The sequence below is a fragment of the Pseudophryne corroboree genome, chromosome 2 (assembly GCF_028390025.1).
Source record: "Pseudophryne corroboree isolate aPseCor3 chromosome 2, aPseCor3.hap2, whole genome shotgun sequence".
Classification (NCBI taxonomy): Eukaryota; Metazoa; Chordata; class Amphibia; order Anura; family Myobatrachidae; genus Pseudophryne; species Pseudophryne corroboree.
The window spans coordinates 517122524-517144037 of NC_086445.1; the positions used below are offsets into that span (position 1 = coordinate 517122524).

Below are 21514 nucleotides of genomic sequence, written 5' to 3' on the forward strand. Positions count from 1 at the left end.
CTAATCTTTTGTGCAATAAATTCACCTTAGCACTTACACATATCCAAACAGGTGTCGGCACTGTCGACGGAGACACCCTCTCACACACATATTTGCTCTATCTCCTCCTTAGGGGAGCCTTTTACCTCAGACATGTCGACACACACGTACCGACACACCACACACACAGGGGATGCTCTATTTGAAGACAGTTCCCCCACAAGGCCCTTTGGAGAGACAGAGAGAGAGTATGCCAGCACACACCCCAGCGCTATATGACCCAGGAATCACACAGTAACTTAGTGTTAACCCAGTAGCTCCTGTATATATTGTTTTTACGCCAAATTTATGTGCCCCCCCTCTCTTTTTCACCCTCTCTATCGTGCTTCTGCAGGGGAGAGCCTGGGGAGCTTCCTCTCAGCGGAGCTGTGGAAAGAAAATGGCGCTGGTGAGTGCTGAGGAAGAAGGCCCCGCCCCCTCAGCGGCGGGCTTCTCCAGCGATTCTGTGTAAAATTAATGGCGGGGGCTCATGCATATAACAGTGTCCAACTGTATATATGCTGCTTTTGCCAGGAGGTACTTAATTGCTGCCCAGGGCGCCCCCCCCTGCGCCCTGCACCCTACAGTGACCGGAGTGTGTGGGTTAGTGTGGGCGCAATGGCGCACAGCTGCAGTGCTGTGCGCTACCTCATATGAAGACAGGAGTCTTCTGCCGCCGATTTTGACGTCTTCTTGCTTCAACCCGCCGGCTTCTGTCTCCTGGCTCTGCGAGGGGGACGGCGGCGCGGCTCCGGGAACGGACGACCAAGGTTAGGTTCCTGTGTTCGATCCCTCTGGAGCTAATGGTGTCCAGTAGCCTAAGAAGCGCAACCTAGCCGCAGTTAGTAGGTTTGCTTCTCTCCCCTCAGTCCCACGTAGCAGAGAGTCTGTTGCCAGCAGAAGCTCTCTGAAAATAAAAAACCTAACTAAAATACTTTCTTATTAGCAAGCTCAGGAGAGCTCACTAAAATGCACCCAGCTCTGTCCGGGCACAGATTCTAACTGAGGTCTGGAGGAGGGGCATAGAGGGAGGAGCCAGTGCACACCAGTAGTACTAAATCTTTCTTAGAGTGCCCAGTCTCCTGCGGAGCCCGTCTATTCCCCATGGTCCTTACGGAGTCCCCAGCATCCACTAGGACGTTAGAGAAATGGTCTGTAATTGAATAGTCCCAGGTGTTAAAGTCTGAGGCTACCGCCTTTTTCCCAGCGTGGTAAATTACTGCATGTAATTGACTCCAGACCCATGTCTCAATATACCGTTTTCACATCGCAATCACGGGTCGCACCCGGGCATTGTACACAGGTCCTTTCAGGGTGGGCCCGCCATAAGAAACTTTTCAGACTGGCAACGCCGGGTCGGATTGCCATCGGGGGCTGGAGCGAAGGCTGCGCCGGCATCATCAAGGACAGGTGTGGAGGCGGTGCTTGGATATGAGATCATATCCACGCCGCCTCCTCCATACTGTGCACGGGTCCTGGATCTCATCGACCCAGGTTACCTGTTCACACCGCACCTGACCTGGTAATAACCCGGGAATAACCCTGTTCCCGGGTTAAAAATAAGAATTTACTTACCGATAATTCTATTTCTCGGAGTCCGTAGTGGATGCTGGGGTTCCTGAAAGGACCATGGGGAATAGCGGCTCCGCAGGAGACAGGGCACAAAAGTAAAGCTTTTACAGGTCAGGTGGTGTGTACTGGCTCCTCCCCCTATGACCCTCCTCCAGACTCCAGTTAGGTACTGTGCCCGGACGAGCGTACACAATAAGGGAGGATTTTGAATCCCGGGTAAGACTCATACCAGCCACACCAATCACACCGTACAACTTGTGATCTAAACCCAGTTAACAGTATGATAACAGAGGAGCCTCTGAAAGATGGCTTCCTAAACAATAACCCGAATTAGTTAACAATAACTATGTACAAGTATTGCAGATAATCCGCACTTGGGATGGGCGCCCAGCATCCACTACGGACTCCGAGAAATAGAATTATCGGTAAGTAAATTCTTATTTTCTCTATCGTCCTAAGTGGATGCTGGGGTTCCTGAAAGGACCATGGGGATTATACCAAAGCTCCCAAACGGGCGGGAGAGTGCGGATGACTCTGCAGCACCGAATGAGAGAACTCCAGGTCCTCCTTTGCCAGGGTATCAAATTTGTAAAAATTTACAAACGTGTTCTCCCCTGACCACGTAGCTGCTCGGCAGAGTTGTAATGCCGAGACCCCTCGGGCAGCCGCCCAAGATGAGCCCACCTTCCTTGCGGAATGGGCCTTAACAGATTTAGGCTGTGGCAGGCCTGCCACAGAATGTACAAGTTGAATTTTGTTACAAAACCAACGAGCAATCGACTGCTTAGAAGCAGGTGCACCCAACTTGTTGGGTGCATACAGTATAAACAGCGAGTCAGATTTTCTGACTCCAGCCGTCCTTTAAATGTATATTTTTAAGGCTCTGACAACGTCCAACAACTTGGAGTCCTTCAAGTCGTCTGTAGCCGCAGGCACTACAATAGGCTGGTTCAGGTGAAACGCTGATACCACCTTAGGGAGAAAATGCGGACGCGTCCGCAGCTCTGCCCTATGTCGAATGGAAAATTAAATAAGGGCTTTTATAAGACAAAGCCGCCAGTTCAGATACTCTCCCGGCCGAAGCCAGGGCCAGTAACATAGTCACTTTCCATGTGAGATATTTCAAATCCACATTCTTTAGTGGTTCAAACCAATTGGATTTGAGGAAATCTAAAACTACATTTAGATCCCACGGTGCCACCTTAGGCACCACAGGAGGCTGTATATGCAGTACTCCTTTGATAAAAATCTGGACCTCAGGGACTGAGGCCAATTCTTTGTGGAAGAATATTGATAGGGCCGAAATTTGAACCTTAATAGATCCCAATTTGAGACCCATAGACAATCCTGATTGCAGGAAATGTAGGAAAACGACCCAGTTGAAATTCCTCCATCGGAGCACTCCGCTGCTCGCACCACGCAACATATTTTCGCCAAATACGGCGATAATGCTTCGCGGTGACTTCCTTCCTTGCCTTTATCAAGGTAGGAATGACTTCTTCTGGAATGCCTTTTCCTTTTAGGATCTGGCATTCAACGCCATGCCGTCAAACGCAGCCGCGGTAACTCTTGAAAAAGACAAGGACCCTGCTGAAGCAGGTCCCTTCTCAGAAGTAGAGGCCACGGATCGTCCGTGACCATCTCTTGAAGTTCCGGGTACCAAGTCCTTCTTGGCCAATCCGGAGCCACTAGTCTTACTCCTCTTTGCCGTATAATCCTCAATACCTTTGGTATGAGAGGCAGAGGAGGAAACACATATACCGACTGGTACACCCAAGGTGTTACCAGCGCGTCCACAGCTATTGCCTGCGGATCTCTTGACCTGGCGCAATACCTGTCCAGTGTTTTGTTGAGGCGAGACGCCATCATGTCCACCATTGGTTTTACCCAACGGTTTAATAGCATGTGGAAAACTTCTGGATGAAGTCCCCACTCTCCCGGGTGAAGGTCGTGTCTGCTGAGGAAGTCTGCTTCCCAGTTGTCCACGCCCGGGATGAATACTGCTGACAGTGCTATCACGTGATTCTCCGCCCAGCGAAGGATCCTGGCAGCTTCTGCCATTGCCCTCCTGCTTCTTGTGCCGCCCTGTCTGTTTACATGGGCGACTGCCGTGATGTTGTCTGACTGGATCAACACCGGTCTTCCTTGAAGCAGAGGTTCCGCCTGGCTTAGAGCATTGTAGATTGCTCTTAGTTCCAGAATGCTTATGTGAAGAGACTTTTTCAGGCTCGACCACACTCCCTGGAAATTTCTTCCCTGTGTGACTGCTCCCCAGCCTCTCAGGCTGGCATCCGTGGTCACCAGGATCCAATCCTGTATGCCGAATCTGCGGCCCTCCAATAGATGAGCCTCCTGCAACCACCACAGAAGGGATACCCTTGTCCTCGGCGACAGGGTTATCCGCAGGTGCATCTGAAGATGCGACCCTGACCATTTGTCCAACAGATCCCTTTGCATGGAATCTGCCGAAAGGGATTGCTTCGTAAGAAACTACCATTTTTTCCCAGGACTCTTGTGCATTGATGTACAGACACCTTTCCTGGTTTTAGGAGGTTCCTGACCAGGTCAGATAACTCCTTGGCTTTTTCTTCGGGAAGAAAAACCTTTTTCTGAACTGTGTCCAGAATCATCCCCAGGAACAGCAGACGAGTTGTCGGCATTAATTGGGATTTTGGAATATTCAGAATCCATCCGTGCTGCTTTAGCACCTCTTGAGATAGTGCTAAACCCATCTCTAGCTGTTCTCTGGACCTTGCCCTTATTAGGAGATCGTCCAAGTATGGGATAATTAATACGCCTTTTCTTCGAAGAAGAAATATTATCTCGGCCATTACCTTTGTAAAGACCCGAGGTGCCGTGGACAAACCAAACGGCAGCGTCTGAAACTGATAGTGACAGTTTTGTACAACGAACCTGAGGTACCCCTGGTGTGAGGGGTAATTGGAACGTGGAGATACGCATCCTTGATGTCCAAGGATACCATAAAGTCCCCTTCTTCCAGGTTCGCTATCACTGCTCTGAGTGACTCCATCTTGAACTTGAACTTCTTTATGTATAGGTTCAAGGACTTCAGATTTAGAATAGGCCTTACCGAGCCATCCGGCTTCGGTACCACAATAGAGTGGAATAATACCCCTTCCCTTGTTGTAGAAGAGGTACCTTGACTATCACCTGCTGAGAATACAGCTTGTGAATGGCTTCCAAAACCGTCTCCCTTTCTGAGGGGGACGTTGGTAAAGCAGACTTCAGGAAACGGCGAGGTGGCTCTGTCTCTAATTTCAACCTGTACCCCTGAGATATTATCTGCAGGATCCAGGGATTTACCTGCGAGTGAGCCCACTGCGCGCTGTAATTTTTGAGACGACCGCCTACCGCCCCCGAGTCCGCTTGCGAAGCCCCAGCGTCATGCTGAGGCTTTTGTAGAAGCCGGGGAGGGCTTCTGTTCCTGGGAAGGAGCTGCCTGTTGCTGTCTCTTCCCTCGTCCTCTGCCTCGTGGCAGATATGAATAGCCCTTTGCTCTCTTATTTTTAAAGGAACGAAAGGGCTGCGGTTGAAAGGTCGGTGCCTTTTTCTGTTGGGGAGTGACTTGAGGTAGAAAGGTGGATTTCCCGGCCGTAGCCGTGGCCACCAAATCCGATAGACCGACCTCAAATAACTCCTCTACGCATCGCCTGTCCACTGTCGTGTCCATAAAGCTCTTCTGGCCGAAATGGACATAGCACTTACCCGTGATGCCAGTGTGCAGATATCTCTCTGTGCATCACGCATATAAAGAAATGCATCCTTTATTTGTTCTAACGACAGTAAAATATTGTCCCTGTCCAGGGTATCAATATTTTCGATCAGGGACTCTGACCAAACTACCCCAGCACTGCACATCCAGGCAGTCGCAATAGCTGGTCGTAGTATAACACCTGCATGTGTGTATATACCTTTTTGGATATTTTCCATCCTCCTATCTGATGGATCTTTAAGTGCGTCCGTCTCAGGAGAGGGTAACGCCACTTGTTTTGATAAGCGTGTTAGCGCTTTGTCCACCCTAGGAGGTGTTTCCCAGCGCTCCCTAACCTCTGGCGGGAAAGGGTATAAAGCCAATAACTTCTTTGAAATTAGCAGTTTTTTATCGGGGCACCCCACGCTTCATCACACACGTCATTTAATTCTTCTGATTCGGTAAAAACTACTGGTAGTTTTTTCACACCCCACATAATACCCTGTTTAGTGGTACCTGTAGTATCAGCTAAATGTAACATCTCCTTTATTGCCAAAATCATATAACGTGTGGCCCTACTGGAAAATACGGTTGATTCGTCACCTTCACCACCGGAATCAGTGCCTGTGTCTGGGTCTGTGTCGACCGACTGAGGCAAGGGACGTTTTACAGCCCCTGACGGTGTTTGAGGCGCCTGGACAGACACTAATTGAGTGTCCGGCCGCCTCATGTCGGCAAACGACTGCTTAAGCGAGTTGACGCTATCCCGTAATTCCACAAATAAAGGCATCCATTCTGGTGTCGACCCCCTAGGAGGTGACATCCTCATATTTGGCAATTGCTCCGCCTCCACACCAATAACGTCCTCATACATGTCGACACACACGTACCGACACACAGCAGACACACAGGGAATGCTCTATACGAAGACAGGACCCACTAGCCCTTTGGGGAGACAGAGGGAGAGTCTGTCAGCACACACCAAAAAGCGCTATATATGACAGGGATAGCCTTATGATTAAGTGCTCCCTTATAGCTGCTTTTATATTAATATATTGCCATTTATTCTGCCCCCCCTCTCTGTTATACCCTGTTTCTGTAGTGCAGTGCAGGGGAGAGACCTGGGAGCCTTCCTGACCAGCGGAGCTGTGACAGAAAATGGCGCCGTGTGCTGAGGAGATAGGCCCCGCCCCTTTTTCGGCGGGCTCGTCTCCCGCTATTTAGTACATTTAGGCAGGGGTAAATATCTCCATATAGCCTCTGGGGCTATATGTGAGGTATTTTTAGCCTTTTTAAAGGTTTTCATTTGCCTCCCAGGGCGCCCCCCCCCAGCGCCCTGCACCCTCAGTGACTGCCGTGTGAAGTGTGCTGAGAGGAAAATGGCGCACAGCTGCAGTGCTGTGCGCTACCTTAAGAAGACTGCAGGAGTCTTCAGCCGCCGATTCTGGACCTCTTCTTGCTTCAGCATCTGTGAGGGGGCCGGCGGCGTGGCTCCGGTGACCATCCAGGCTGTACCTGTGATCGTCCCTCTGGAGCTTCATGTCCAGTAGCCAAGAAGCCAATCCATCCTGCACGCAGGTGAGTTCACTTCTTCTCCCCTCTGTCCCTCGTTGCAGTGATCCTGTTGCCAGCAGGAATCACTGTAAAATAAAAAACCTAAGCTAAACTCTCTAAGCAGCTCTTTATGAGAGCCACCTAGAATTGCACCCTTCTCGGCCGGGCACAAAAATCTAACTGGAGTCTGGAGGAGGGTCATAGGGGGAGGAGCCAGTACACACCACCTGACCTGTAAAAGCTTTACTTTTGTGCCCTGTCTCCTGCGGAGCCGCTATTCCCCATGGTCCTTTCAGGAACCCCAGCATCCACTTAGGACGATAGAGAAATACTGGGTCAGGCGACTCGGGAATTCAGGACTTAAGGCCCATACACATTAGACGATGTCGCTCTGTGAGCGACATCGTCTAACGTCTCCCCCTCCCGGGCCGGCCGGTCGGCGGCCGCCTGTACGCACTGAGCGATATGACCGCTCATATCGCTCAGTGACGTCACGCCCCCGCCAGCCCTGCATGAAGGTCGTGGACGATAGTCCACATCCTTCATGCATGCCCTACCGACAGCGACGATCGTTGCCGACCCGCGGGGCCGCGCATTGGTCGTCGCTGGCGGCATACACACTTAACGATATAATGAGCGACGTCGCTCAAGGAGGGGGAAAATGAGCGACGTCGCTCATTATATCGTTAAGTGTGTATGGACCTTTACCCCTTTCACAACGCACATCGACCCGCATCAACTCGGCAATTTACCGGGTTATTTGTGCGGGTGTAGTATGTCTGACCGGTGGCCGCCATACTGTGGGCTCGGTGGCGACCTGCAGTCGCCACGGGTTCTATTCCCACTCTATGGGTGTCGTGGACACCCACGAGTGGAAATAGTCCCTGTTGGTCGGCATGCCGACCATCGGGATAGTGAGGGGGCGGGATGTCGGTGGAGGTCATGTGACTGTCGGTCTCCCGACCGCCGGTCACATAAATACCACCCATTTGTGCGGTGTGAAAGTGGTACAATACAGCCATATATCTATCCTGTTCTGAAAGAATCAGAGTTCACAGCAGGGAAGAAGCTGAATGCTGCTAAGCTTAGTTCTTCTCTGTACAGCAGTTGGTGTACAGAACAGGAACTGTGAGTACTGTCGTTTCAGGAGTAGGTGGCAGAAAGAGTACTCACAGGAAATAGGGATGCTAAATACTTGCATTTTTTTTTTTTTTTCACATTTGGCACCAGATAAATTTCAGCATATTAATATTGGCATCAGACACACACAGCAGAAACAAATCTGGCAGTTAATGTATACTAGTTTATACTAGTGCAGGCCACTGGAATGGGCTCAGCAAATATAATTGTAATGTGAGGTCTAGCTGCATAATCTTCTGTAGTGCTTCCCAAGCTTGGTCTTCAAGGCACACTAGTAGTCCAGATTTTAGTGATTTCCATGCTTGAGCACAGATTGCTAAATTAAAGTAACAGAGTTACTAAATAAATCACCTGTGCTCAAGTATGGCTATACCTAAAACCTGGACTGTTAGTGTGCTTTGAGGACTGTGGTTTGGAGCCCATGCTCTACTGGTTATACAGAAGTTGCGCTATACATTTTATAATCACACTGGTCACTACCTACAGATGTGTCTTCATACATCTTTGCTGCAGTCACGCCAAACAGCCAGGTCCATCTTAACAGCAGGCTAGACCCCTGGGCACAGCAGTGCACTGGGCCCCCTACCCATCCGCCAGCGGTAGGGGGTGCTATCAGCGGCAGCTTTGATGTCCCACAGGTGGTAGGGGGTGTTCTATCTTCCGCTCAGCATGTAGTTCCTGGAGAAGTAATATCTGCTAATTACTCCTTCACTGCACTGATGGGGCGAGAGGGATAACACTAAACTGTAGAAGGGGCACTGGGCTGAATGAAGAAGCCCTGGTACATGACTTCCAGGGTGGTAGAGGGTGTTCAATACGCAGGGGAGGGGTGAATAGTGGAGTGGGCTTAATATTCAGCATTTGCTGGTGGGAGTGCAGCTTGCTTGACCGCAGATATCTCCAGTTCCTGGAATTAGATTTCTTAGCTTTGAATAGGATAAAAAAAACTAGAGAGTCCCACCTTTCAGAAGGTTCTGGGGACTTGGGGATCAGAGTTTAGTAGCCAGAGCAATTCACCAACGAACATATAAAACTGCATACCGGGCATGTGGAGCTGGAGCAGGGACCAGCTGCTGGAAGGCTGATATCTCTGGTTCTGGGCACAGTAAAGACAAACTGCCAGTGTCCACCGAAAGGGGAGAGTCCCAGCTTTTGGAGTATACCCTTAGAATATCTCTAAGTCAGACAGAACCCGAGAAATCTGGCTGGGAAAAGCAATTAACAGGATTGGTTGGGGAACACTGCTTTGAAGTCAGATATCTCCAGTTCCCCCGGGCCGATTTTCAAAAATCTGGTACCCTTGAAAAGAGGGGACCCTCATCTATCAGCCTAGGGCCCTTGGGCAAATGCCCATTGAGCCCATATGAAAATACGGCCCTACAAACAGCCCCACTTGGCATGCCATGTTGCCTCAGAATCTTCTAGCATCAGATGTCTTTTTTGGTTATTTTTTGCCAAAACTGTGTCTTATGCATTGCGACTAGGATGCACAGGGAGACTGTGCTGATTCATTTGATATATGACACGTGTATATCTGTGTGAGACTGAGTCTGTGGGGGTATCCAATAACCCGTGGTAATTTACCACAGCTAATTGGTTCACTGGGAGCTATCCAATTGGGTGTAGTACGGGTGACCGGCGGTCTCCTGACCGCCGGTCACCTTACCGACGCCGGGATCCCGGCAGCATACCGACGCCGGGATCCAGGCGGGGAGGGGCGAGTGCAGCAAGCCCCTTGCGGGCTCGCTGCGCTCGCCACGCTGCGGGCTCAGTGGCGACCTGTGGTCGCCACGGGTTCTATTCCCACTCTATGGGTGTCGTGGACACCCACGAGTGGAAATAGTCCCTGTTGGTCGGCATGCCGACCATCGGGATAGTGAGCCGTCGGGCTCACGGAGGAGGTCATGTGACTGTCGGTCAGCCGACCGGCGGTCACATGACTACCACCCATCCAATTTGCTCCAATGCAGCATGCTCCTCCCCCCGATGCCAATTCTTATCAGTGATTATGCTTTGCGTGCCTGACAATCTGTGATAAATGCCCCCTAGACCCGCGTTATGTGCAGCTAAAATACATCATAGAATAAAGTGATTTCAAAACTTCTGTAAATAATATCTGTTTAAATGGTAAGTTGCTCAAAACTGGCGAGTTCGGATGTCATCAATAGTATTCACTAATAAAACTTGTGTAAAAATAAGAATTTACTTACCGATAATTCTATTTCTCGTAGTCCGTAGTGGATGCTGGGGACTCCGTAAGGACCATGGGGAATAGCGGCTCCGCAGGAGACTGGGCACATCTAAAGAAAGCTTTAGGATCACCTGGTGTGCACTGGCTCCTCCCCCTATGACCCTCCTCCAAGCCTCAGTTAGGATACTGTGCCCGGACGAGCGTACACAATAAGGAAGGATTTTGAATCCCGGGTAAGACTCATACCAGCCACACCAATCACACTGTACAACTTGTGATCTGAACCCAGTTAACAGCATGATAATAGAGGAGCCTCTAGAAAAGATGGCTCACTACAACAATAACCCGAATTTTTTGGTAACAATAATTATGTACCAGTATTGCAGACAATCCGCACTTGGGATGGGCGCCCAGCATCCACTACGGACTACGAGAAATAGAATTATCGGTAAGTAAATTCTTATTTTCTCTGACGTCCTAGTGGATGCTGGGGACTCCGTAAGGACCATGGGGATTATACCAAAGCTCCCAAACGGGCGGGAGAGTGCGGATGACTCTGCAGCACCGAATGAGAGAACTCCAGGTCCTCTTTAGCCAGGGTATCAAATTTGTAGAATTTTACAAACGTATTTGCTCCTGACCAAGTAACTGCTCGGCAAAGTTGTAAAGCCGAGACCCCTCGGGCAGCTGCCCAAGATGAGCCCACCTTCCTTGTGGAGTGGGCATTTTAAGATTTTTGGCTGTGGCAGGCCTGCCACAGAATGTGCAAGCTGAATTGTACTACAAATCCAACGAGCAATCGTCTGCTTAGAAGCAGGAGCACCCAGTTTGTTGGGTGCATACAGGATAAACAGCGAGTCAGATTTTCTGACTCCAGCCGTCCTGGAAACATGTATTTTCAGGGTCCTGACCACGTCAAGCAACTTGGAATCCTCCAAGTCCTTAGTAGCCGCAGGCACCACAATAGGTTGGTTCATGTGAAATGCAGAAACCACCTTAGGTAGAAAATTTGAGGACGAGTCCTCAATTCTGCCCTTTCAGAATGAAATATTAAGTAAGGGCTTTTATATGATAAAGCCGCCAATTCTGACACACGCCTGGCTGAAACCAGGGCTAACTCGTCACTTCCATGTGAGATATTTTAAGTATACAGTGGTGAGTGGTTCAAACCAATGTGACTTTAGGAAACTCAACACAACATTGAGATCCCCAAGGTGCCACTGGAGGCACAAAAGGAGACTGTATATGCAGCACCCCTTTTACAAATGTCTGAACTTCAGGCACTGAAGCCAGTTCTTTTTGGAAGAAAATCGACAGGGCCGAAATTTGAACCTTAATGGACCCTAATTTTAGGCCCATAGACAGTCCTGTTTGCAGGAAATGGAGGAAACGACCCAGTTGAAATTCCTCTGTAGGGGCCTTCTTGGCCTCACCCCACGCAACATATTTTCGCCAAATGCGGTGATAATGTTTTGCGGTTACGTCTTTCCTGGCCTTGACCAGGGTAGGGATCTTCAGGATCCGGCATTCAACCGCCATGCCGTCAAACGCAGCCGCGGTAAGTCTTGGAACAGAAAAGGCCCTTGCTGGAGCAGGTCCTTTCTTAGAGGTAGAGGCCACGGTTCGTCCGTGAGCATCTCTTGAAGTTCCGGATACCAAGTCCTTCTTGGCCAATCCGGAACCACGAGTATAGTTCTTACTCCTCTCCTTCTTATGATTCTCAGTACTTTTGGTATGAGGGGCAGAGGAGGGAACACATACACTGATTGGTACACCGTTATTGCCTGAGGGTCCCTTGACCTGGCGCAATATCTGTCTAGTTTTTTGTTTAGACGGGACGCCATTATGTCCACCTTTTGTTTTTCCCAACGGTTTACAATCAGGTGGAAGACTTCTGGGTGAAGTCCCCACTCTCCCGGGTGAAGGTCGTGTCTGCTGAGGAAGTCTGCTTCCCAGTTGTCCACTCCCGGAATGAACACTGCTGACAGTGCTATCACATGATTTTCCGCCCAGCTAAAATCCTTGCAGCTTCTGCCATTGCCCTCCTGCTTCTCGTGCCGCCCTGTCTGTTTACGTGGGCGACTGACGTGATGTTGTCCGATTGGATCAATACCGCCTGACCCTGAAGCAGGGGTTTCGCTTGACTTAGGGCATTGTAAATGGCCCTTAGTTCCAGAATGTTTATATGAAGAGATGTCTCCAGGCTTGACCATAAGCCCTGGAAATTCCTTCCCTGTGTGACTGCTCCCCAGCCTCGCAGGCTGGCATCCGTGGTCACCAGGACCCAGTCCCGAATGCCGAATCTGCGGCCCTCTAGAAGATGAGCACTCTGCAACCACCACAGGAGGGATACCCTTGTCCCTGGTGACAGGGTTATCCGCTGAAGCATCTGAAGATGCGACCCGGACCATTAGTCCAGAAGGTTCCACTGTGCGTGGAATCTGCCGAATGGGATTGCTTCGTAGGAAGCCACCATTTTTACCCAGAACCCTTGTGCATTGGTGCACTGAGACTTGGTTCGGTTTTAGGAGGTTCCTGACTAGCTCGGATAACTCCCTGGCTTTCTCCTCCGGGAGAAGCACCTTCTTTCTGGACTATGTCCAGAATCATCCCTAGGAACAGAAGACAAGTCGTCGGAATCAGCTGCGATTTTGGAATATTGAAAATCCAATCGTGCTGCCGCAACACTACCTGATATAGTGCTACACCGATCTCCAACTGTTCCCTGGATCTTACCCTTATCAGGGAATCGTCCAAGTAAAGGATAACTAAAATTCCCTTCCTTCGAAGGAATATCATCATTTCGGTCATTACTTCAGTAAAGAACCGGGGTGCCGTGGACCATCCCTACGGCAGCGTCCAAACTGATACAGTTCTGTACCATAACCTGAAATACCCTTGGTGATAAGGGTAAATTTTGACATGAAGGTAAGCATCCTTGATGTCCCGAGACATCATGTAGTCCCCTTCTTCCAGGTTTGCAATCACTGCTCTGAGTGACTCAATTTTGAATTTGAACCTCTGTATGCAAGTGTTCAAAGATTTTAGATTTTAAAATCGGTCTCACCGAGCCGTCTGGCTTCGGTACCACAATAGTGTGGAATAATACCCCGTTCCCTGTTGCAGGAGGGGTACCTTGATTATCACCTGCTGGGAATACAGCTTGTGAATGGCTTCCAAAACTGCCTCCCTGTCAGCGGGAGACGTCGGTAAAACAGACTTTTGGAAACGGCGAGGGGAATACGTCTCGAATTCCAATTTGTACCCCTGAAATATTATCTGAAGGATCCAGGGGTCTACTTGCGAGTGAGCCCACTGCGCACTGAAATTCATTGAGAACGGGACCCCACCGTGCCTGAACTTGTAAAGCCCTAGCGTCATACTGAGGGCTTGGCAGAGGCGGAAAAGGGTTTCTGTTCCTTGGAACTGGCTGATCTCTGCAGCCATTTTCCTCTCCCTCTGTCACGAGCAGAAAAGAGGAACCCTTTTGTCCGCTTGCCAACCAGGACTGCGCCTGATAATACGGCGTCTTATTTTGAGAGGCGACCTGGGGTACATCCCCTCTTTTAAGGCAATACTTCCAAATGCCGTTTGGAATCCGCATCACCTGACCACTTTACTGGAATAATTGGACAACGCACTTATACTTGATGCCAGTCGGCAAATATTCCGCTGTGCATCATGCATATATAGAAATGCATCTTTTAATTGCTCTATAGGCAATAATATACTGTCCTTATCTAGGATATCATATTTCCAGTCAGGGAATCCGACCACGCCAACCCAGCACTGCACATCCAGGCTGAGGCGATTGCTGGTCGCAGTATAACACCAGTATGTGTGTAAATACATTTTAGGATACGCTCCTGCTTTCTATCAGCAGGATCCTTAAGGGCGGCCATCTCAGGAGAGGGTAGAGCCCTTGTTTTTACAAGCGTGTGAGCGCTTTATCCACCCTAGGGGGTGTTTCCCAACGCACCCTAACCTCTGGCGGGAAAAGGTATACTGCCAATAACTTTTTAGAAATTATCAATTGTTATCGGGGGGAAACCCACGCATCATCACACACCTCATTTTATTTCTCAGATTCAGGAAAACTACAGGAAGTTTTTCCTCACCAAACATAATACCCCTTTTTTTGGTGGTATTCATATTATCAGAAAAGTGTAAACTTTTTCCATTGCCTCAATCATGCAATGTGTGGCCCTATTGGAAATCACGGTTGTCTCTTCAACGTCGACACAGGAGTCAGTACCCTTGTCGGCGTCTGTATCTGAGGTAACGGGCGCTTAAGGGCCCCTGTATGAGACGTCTGGACATGCACAAGCTGAGTAGCCGGCTGTCTCATGTCAACCACTGTCTTTTATACAAAGCTGACACTGTCACGCAATTTCAACAGTACATCCACTCAGGTGTCGACCCCCTAGGGGGTGACAACACTATTTCAGACACTCTACTCCGTCTCCTCATCATTTTTCTCCTCATACATGTCGACACCAACGTACCGACACACAGCACACACACAGGGAATGCTCTGATAGAGGACAGGACCCCACTAGCCCTTTGGGGAGACAGAGGGAGAGTTTGCCAGCACACACCAGAGCGCTATATATATATACAGGGATAACCTTATATAAGTGTTTTTCCCTTTATAGCTGCTGTATTGTTATATACTGCGCCTAATTTGTGCCCCCCTCTCTTTTTTAACCCCTTTCTGTAGTGTAGTGACTGCAGGGGAGAGCCAGGGAGCTTCCCTCCAACTGAGCTGTGAGGGAAAATGGCGCCAGTGTGCTGAGGAGATAGGCTCCGCCCCTTTCTCGGCGTCCTTATCATCCTTTTTCTGTATGTTTTGGCAGGGGTTAAATGCATCCATATAGCCCAGGAGTTATATGTGATGCATTTATTTTAGCCATATAAGGTTTTTTATCGATTTATTGCGTCTCAGGGCGCTGCCCCCCCCAGCGCCCTGCACCCTCAGTGACCGGAGTGTGAAGTGTGCTGAGAGCAATGGCGCACAGCTGCGGTGCTGTGCGCTACCTTATCTGAAGACAGGATCTTTTTCTGCCGCCGATTTTTCCGGACCTCTTCGCTCTTCTGGCTCTGTAAGGGGGACGGCGGCGCGGCTCCGGTGACCCATCCAGGCTGAACCTGTGATCGTCCCTCTGGAGCTAATGTCCAGTAGCCTAAGAAGCCCAATCCACTCTGTACGCAGGTGAGTTCGCTTCTTCTCCCCTTAGTCCCTCGATGCAGTGAGCCTGTTGCCAGCAGGTCTCACTAAAAATATAAACCTAAACTAAAACTTTCACAAAGAGCTCAGGAGAGCCCCTAGTGTGCACCCTTCTCGTCGGGCACAGAAATCTAACTGGGGCTTGGAGGAGGGTCATAGGGGGAGGAGCCAGTGCACACCAGGTGATCCTAAAGCTTTCTTTAGATGTGCCCAGTCTCCTGCGGAGCCGCTATTCCCCATGGTCCTTACGGAGTCCCCAGCATCCACTAGGACGTCAGAGAAATAAGGAATAATTCTCTCCACTGTAAATTATACTGGATACTACAATGCAGCTCTGCAGCTTAAAACATTAATCCTTGTGTTTTCTCATGGTCACAGAATTCTTGCTGAATTCTATTCTCAATATAATTTTCTGCATGGGATGATTTATACAAAGCTATTCCCTTTTTGGTACCATATGTTGCCATAAAGGGGTTGGGGCTCCTAACTTCCGGTATTGGCTCTTAACACATCCAGCAAAATGGGTAAATGAACTTCCTTCATTAAGCCTGATAGCAATTAAAAAAATAAATAAAGACATAACAGTCACAATGAACCAGGCACACACACATACCCCAAACTGCATACAGGTTGCCGGACTATGGGGTAAATGTATGAAGCAGTGATAAGAGAGGAGAAGTGACTCAGTGGAGAAGTTGCCCATGGCAACCAATCAGCTGCTCTGTATAATTTTATAGTATGCAAATTATAAATGTTACTTCAATGCTGATTGGTTGCCATGGGCACTTCTCCACTGGCTCACTTCTCCTCTCTTATCACTGCTTCATACATTTACCCCTATGGGCCTTATTCAGGTTTGTTAGCAAACCAAAAAAGTTAGCAATTGGGTAAAACCATGCTGCACTGCAGGTGGGGCAGATGTAACATGTACAGAGAGAGTTAGATTTGGGTGGGGTGTGTTCAAACTGAAATCTGAATTGCAGTGTAGAAAATAGGATTTTAATACCTACCGGTAAATCCTTTTCTCTTAGTCCGTAGAGGATGTTGGGGTCACATCAAGAACCATGGGTTATAGACGGGATCCGCAGGAGACATGGGCACTTTAAGACTTTCAAAGGGGTGTGAACTGGCTCCTCCCTCTATGCCCCTCCTCCAGACCCCAGTTATAGGAACTGTGCCCAGGGAGACGGACATTTCGAGGAAAAGGATTTATTGTTAAACTAAGGTGAGATACATACCAGCTCACACCTCAAGCACGCCGTACAACATGGCATTCAACACAACGCAAGTCAACGGCATGAACATTATCAGCAACAGGCTGACTATAAACGTAACACAACATGTGTGTAACCACAACTAATAACTGCAGATACAGTACGCACTGGGATGGGCACCCAGCATCCTCTACGGACTAAGAGAAAAGGATTTACCGGTAGGTATTAAAATCCTATTTTCTCATACGTCCTAGAGGATGCTGGGGTCACATCAAGAACCATGGGGTTATACCAAAGCTCTAGAACGGGCGGGAGAGTGCGGATGACTCTGCAGCACCGATTGACCAAACATGAGGTCCTCACTAGCCAGGGTATCAAACTTGTAGAACTTCGCAAAGGTGTTTGAACCCGACCAAGTAGCCGCTCGGCAAAGTTGTAATGTCGAGACCATCCGGGCAGCTGCCCAGGACGAGCCCACCTTTCTGGTAGAATGGGCCTTCACCGATTTCGGTAACGGCAATCCAGCCGTAGAATGAGCCTGCTGAATCGTATGACAGATCCAGCGCGCAATAGTCTACTTGGAAGCAGGAACCCCAATTTCATTGTTAGCATACAGGACAAACAGAGCCTCTGTTTTCCTAAACTGAGCCGTTCTGGCGACATAAATTTTCAAAGCTCTTACTACATCGAGAAACTTCGATTCCAGCAACATGTCAGTAGCCACTGGCACCACAATAGGTTGGTTCAAGTGGAACGACGAAACCACTTTTGGCAGAAACTGCTGACGAGTCCTCAACTCTGCTCTATCTTCATGGAAGATCAAATAAGGGCTCTTGTGAGACAAGGCCGCAAATTCAGACACCCGCCTTGCGGATGCCAAGGCCAACAGCATGACCACTTTCCAAGTAAGGAATTTCAACTCTACCTTCTGTAAAGGTTCAAACCAATGAGATTGAAGTAATTGCAACACCAAGTTAAGATCCCATGGTGCCACAGGGGGCACAAAGGGAAGTTGGATGTGCAACACGCCTTTCACGAAGGTCTGAACTTCTGGAAGGGAGGCCAATTGTTTTTGGAAAAAAAACGATAAAGCTGAAATGTGAACTTTAATTGAGCCCAACTTTAGGCCCGCATCCACACCGGCTTGTAGATAATGGAGAAAACGTCCTAACTGAAATTCTTCCATAGGAGCCTTCTTGGATTCACACCAAGACACGTATTTTCTCCAAATACGGTGGTAATGTGTAGACGTTACTCCTTTCCTGGCCTGAATAAGAGTGGGGATGACTTCCTTGGGAATACCCGTTTCGAGCTAGGATCTGGCGTTCAACCTCCAAGCCGTCAAACGAAGTCGCGGTAAATCTTGGAACACGCACGGCCCCTGCTGTAACAGATCCTCCCTCAGAGGAAGAGGCCAGGGATCTCCTATGAGTAATTCCTGCAGATCTGGATACCAAGCCCTTCTTGGCCAGTCTGGAACAATGAGGATCGCTTGAACCTTTGTTCTTCTTATGATCTTTATCACTTTTGGAATGAGTGGAAGCGGAGGAAACACGTACACTGACTGAAACACCCACGGTGTCACCAGAGCGTCCACTGCTATTGCTTGAGGGTCTCTCGACCTGGAACAATATCTCTGAAGTTTCTTGTTGAGGCGAGACGCCATCATGTCTATTTGAGGAATTCCCCAAAGACTTGTCACTTCTGCAAAGACCTCTTGATGAAGACCCCACTCTCCTGGATGGAGATCGTGTCTGCTGAGGAAGTCTGCTTCCCAGTTGCCCACTCCTGGAATGAAGATCGCTGACAGAGCGCTTGTATACCCTTCCGCCCAACGGAGCACCTTTGTGGCCTCTGCCATCGCCGCTCTGCTCTTTGTTCCGCTCTGGCAGTTTATGTAGGCTACTGCTGTTATGTTGTCCGACTGAATCAAGATGGGCCGATTGCAAAGAAGATGTTCCGGTTGCAGAAGGCCGTTGTGAATGGCCCTTAACTCCAGAACGTTTATGTGTAGACACATTTCCTGGCTTGACCATCTTCCCTGGAAGCTTTCCCCCTGCGTGACTGCTCCCCAGCCTCGGAGACTCGCATTCGTGGTCACTAAGATCCAGTCCTGGATCCCGAACCTGTGTCCCTCTAGGAGGTGAGAGCTGTGCAGCCACCACAGGAGTGAGATTCTGGTCTTGGAAGACAAGGTTATCCTTCGGTGCATGTGCAGATGGGACCCGGACCACTTGTCCAACAGGTCCCACTGAAACACTCTGGCATGGAATCTGCCAAACTGAATGGCCTCGTAGGCCGCCACCATCTTCCCCAGCAACCAAGTGCATTGATGGATCGATACTCTTGTTGGCTTCAGCATTTGTTTGACCAGGTTCTGCATTTCCAGAGCCTTTACCACTGGAAGAAAAACTCTCTGTAATTCTGTGTCCAGAATCATTCCCAAAAACGAAAGCCGTCTCGTCGGAATCAACTGTGATTTTGGCAAGTTTAGGAGCAAACCATGTTGCTGCAGAATTGTCAGGGAGAGTGTAATGTTCTGCATCAATTGGTCCCTGGATCTCGCCTTTATCAGGAGTTCGTCCAAGTATGGGATAATCGTGACTCCTTGCTTGCGTAGGAGAACCATCATTTCGGCCATTACTTTGGTGAAAACCCTCGGAGCCGTGGACAGACCAAACGGCAACGTCTGAAATTGGTAATGACAATCCCGAACTGCAAACCTCAGGTAAGCCTGATGTGGGGAATAAATTGGAACATGCAATTAGGCATCCTTTATGTCTACCGACACCATAAAATCCCCCTCCTCCAGACTGGAGATCACTGCCCGGAGAGATTCCATCTTAAATTGAATTTTTTTAGGTAGAAGTTGAGGGATTTGAGGTTCAGGATTGGTCTGACTGACGTCTGGCTTCGGGACCACGAACAGGCTCGAATAAAAGCCTTCCCCTGTTGTGACGGGGGAACCCTGACAATGACTTGATTGTGACACAATTTTTGTATTGCGGCGCATACCACCTCCCTGTCTGGAAGAGAAGCTGGTAAGGCTGATTTAAAAAATCGGTGAGGGGGGACGTCTTGAAACTCCAGTTTGTACCCTTGGGACACTATTTCTAAAACCCATGGGTCCAGGACCGAACGAGCCCAGAACCGACTGAAGAGCCCGAGACGTGCCCCCACTGATGCGGACTCCCGCAGAGGAGCCCCAGCGTCATGTGGTGGACTTGGCAGAAGCCGGGGAGGACTTCTGCTCCTGGGAAACGGCCACGGACGGTGATCATTTACCTTTTCCCTTTCCTCTCGTAGCAAGGAAGGAAGACCCTCGGCCCCTTCTGTATTTATTGGTCCGAAAGGACTGCATCTGATAGTCGTGTGCTTTCTTTTGTGGTGCAGGCTCATAAGGTAAAATTGATGACTTACCCGCGGTAGCCGTAGATACCAAATCAGCGAGGCCGTCACCAAACAACACACCACCCTTATACGGTAGAGACTCCATAGCTTTCTTAGAGTCAGCATCAGCATTCCATTGATGAATCCACAATGCTCTCCTAGCTGAGACTGCCATGGCATTGGCCCGTGATCCCAAGAGGCCAATATCTCTCGCAGCTTCCTTTAGGTAGACTGCAGCGTCCCTGATATGACCTAGTGTCAAAAGAATGCTATCCCTATCTAGGGTATCCATTTCAGATGACAAGTTATCTGCCCATTTTTCGATAGCACTACTCACCCACGCAGACGCAATGGCTGGTCTGAGTAGCGTACCTGTGGTGACATAAATGGATTTCAATGTATTTTCCTGCTTACGATCCGCAGGTTCTTTTAGGGCTGCCGTGTCAGGGGACGGAAGAGCTACCTTTTTGGACAGCCGTGACAGAGCTTTGTCCACAATGGGGGGTGACTCCCATTTTTCCCTATCCCCAGAGGGAAACGGATACGCCACTACAATCCTTTTGGGAGTCTGAAACTTTTTGTCAGGACTTTCCCAAACCTTTTCACAAAGCGTGTTCAGTTCATGAGAGGGAGGAAACGTTACCACAGGTTTCTTTCCTTTAAACATACAGACCCTAGTATCAGGAACAATAGGGTCCTCAGTGATATGTAATACATCTTTTATAGCCACAATCATGTACTGAATGCTCTTTGCCAGTTTTGGATCTAACCTGGCATCACTATAGTCGACACTTGAGTCAGTGTCCGTGTCGGTATCCGTGTCTGTCAGCTGGGCAAATGAACGTTTTTGTGACCCCGAGGGGGTCTGGACTTGAAACAACACATCCTCTATGGCAGTGATTTTCAACCTTTTTTTACTCGCGGCACACCAAACAATATTTTTAAATTGCCAAGGCACACCATCAGTTCCCAACAGAAAAAAAACACACATTGGCCCTAAAAGTAAAAAACAAATCCACACATACATTGGTCTACACAGAAAAAACAATCACATTGCTCCCCACTTAAATCCTATTGCTCCCCACATGAATTATTCACATTGTTCCCCCCATAAATCCTATTGTTCCCCACAGGAGAAATAACATAACAAATATTAGCCCCTACCGGTCAGCTGTCCTCCCTGTCTCTCAGTGGCGGGGGTTGTTCATAGTGGAGTGCTGTGAATACTGAGCAGGGGGCAGTCAGGCAGGTGTGGATGTGGGTGGGCAAGGAAAGCCGTGTATTCAGGCGGGAACTGGAAGATGTGTATGCAGGCGGTGGGCTGGCTGGGTGGTGTGACGCGGCGGCCGCGACCTATGATACCACACCGCCGCGTCACCAAGGCATAGGTCATGGCCGGAGCATGACTGATCCTCTAAGAAGAGCCTGGGCCAACAGTTCACTCTGAAGTTGCAGGAAGCTGCTCTGGCTCCGTGGCACACCTTGCAACTGGTCGC

The 21514-nt window shown here is 49.2% G+C and overlaps 1 protein-coding gene and 1 pseudogene across 1 annotated transcript in view; both read right to left on the reverse strand.

The window, feature by feature from the left end:
• The window catches only part of HPCA (hippocalcin), a 112723-nt gene that overhangs the window by 86579 nt on the left and 4630 nt on the right, over positions 1-21514 (reverse strand). The window lies entirely within an intron of this gene.
• The window catches only part of LOC134999342 (FMR1-interacting protein NUFIP2-like), a 57893-nt pseudogene that overhangs the window by 35503 nt on the left and 876 nt on the right, over positions 1-21514 (reverse strand).